Genomic DNA, 1,785 nt, shown 5'->3' on the forward strand with positions numbered 1-1,785 from the left:
TTTAAACCAGGGATCTGATTACCTAATCGGGAAATTAGTTCACGTGAACCAGAGAATATATTTCCTAAGCCCGAGATCGGATTTGCTGAGCCGGAGATATTTAAACCGGGGATCTGATTACCTAATCGGGAAATTAGATCACGCGAACCAGAGAATATATTTCCTAAGCCCGAGATCGCATTTGCTGAGTCGGAAATAATTAAACCGGGGATCGGACTACCTAATCGGGAAATTAGATCTCGAGAACCAGAGAATATATTTCCTAAGCCCGAGATCGGATTTGCTGAGCCGGAAACTATTAAACCGGGGATCTGATTACCTAATCGGGAAATTAGATCTCGTGAACCAGAGAATATATTTCCTAAGCCTGAGATCGGATTTGCTGTGTCGGAAATTTTTAAATCGTGGATCTGATTACCTAATCGGGAAATTTGATCTCGTGAACCAGAGAATATATTTCCTAAGCCCATGATCGGATTTGCTGAGTCCGAAATTTTTAAACCGTGGATTTGATTACCTAATCGGGAAATTTGATCTCCTGAACCAGAGAATATATTTCCTAAGCCCCAGATCGGATTTGCTGAGCCGGAAATTATTAAACCGGGGATCTGATTACCTAATCGGGAAATTAGATCTCGAGAACCAGAGAATATATTTCCTAAGCCCGAGTTCGGATTTGCTGAGCCGTAAATTATTAAACCGGGGATCTGATTACCTAATAGGGAAATTAGATCTCGTGAACCAGAGAATATATTTCCTAAGCCCGAGATCGGATTTTCTGAGCCGGAAATTATTAAACCGGGGAACTGATTACCTAATCGGGAAATTAGATCACGTGAACCAGAGAATATATTTCCTAAGCCCGATATCGGATTTGCTGAGTCGGAAATTATAAAACCAGGGATCTGATTACCTAATCGGGAAATTTGATCTCGTGAACCAGAAAGTATATTTCCTAAGCCCCAGATCGGATTTTCTGAGCTGGAAATTTTTATGCCGTGGATCTGATTACCTAATCCGGAAATTTGATCTCGTGAACCAGAAAGTATATTTCCTAAGCCCGAGATCGTATTAGCTGAGCCGGAAATTTTTGAACCAGGGATCTGATTACCTAATTGGGAAATTTGATCTCGTGAACCAGAGGGTGTCTTTCCTAAGCCCGAGATCGGATTTGCTGAGTCGGAAATTTTTATACCGGGGATCTGATTGCCTAATCCAGAAATTTGATCTCGTGAACCAGAATGTATATTTCCTAAGCCCGAGATCGGATTTGCTGAGCTGGAAATTTTTAAACCGGGGATTTGATTACCTAATCGGGAAATTTGATCTCGTGAACCAGAGAGTGTCTTTCCTAAGCCCGAGATAGGATTTGCTGAGCCGGAAATTTTTAAACCGGGGATCTGATTACCTAATCCAGAAATTTGATCTCGTAAACCAGAATGTATATTTCCTAAGCCCGAGATCGGATATTCTGAGCCGGAAATTTTTAAACCGGGATCCTGATTACCTAATCGGGAAATTTGATCTCGTGAACCAGAATCTATATTTCCTAAGCCCGAGATCGGATTTGCTGAGCCGGAAATTTTTAAACCGGAATCCTGATTACCTAATCGGGAAATTTGATCTCGTGAACCAGAGAGTATATTTCCCAAGTCCGTAATCGGATTTGCTGAGCCGGAAATTTTTATGTCGGGGATCTGATTACCTAATCTGGAAATTTGATCTCGTGAACCAGAATGTATATTTCCTAAGCCCGAGATCGGATTTGCTGAGCCGGAAATTTTT

The 1,785-nt window shown here is 41.4% G+C and overlaps 1 protein-coding gene across 1 annotated transcript in view; it reads right to left on the minus strand.

Annotated features, from left to right (window-relative positions):
• Positions 1-1,785, minus strand: part of LOC106677194 (putative lysozyme-like protein) — a 6,598-nt gene that overhangs the window by 1,193 nt on the left and 3,620 nt on the right. The window lies entirely within an intron of this gene.

This window comes from Halyomorpha halys, unplaced genomic scaffold (genome assembly GCF_000696795.3).
Source record: "Halyomorpha halys isolate HHAL.00 unplaced genomic scaffold, Hhal_1.1 Scaffold91.1, whole genome shotgun sequence".
Classification (NCBI taxonomy): domain Eukaryota; kingdom Metazoa; phylum Arthropoda; class Insecta; order Hemiptera; family Pentatomidae; genus Halyomorpha; species Halyomorpha halys.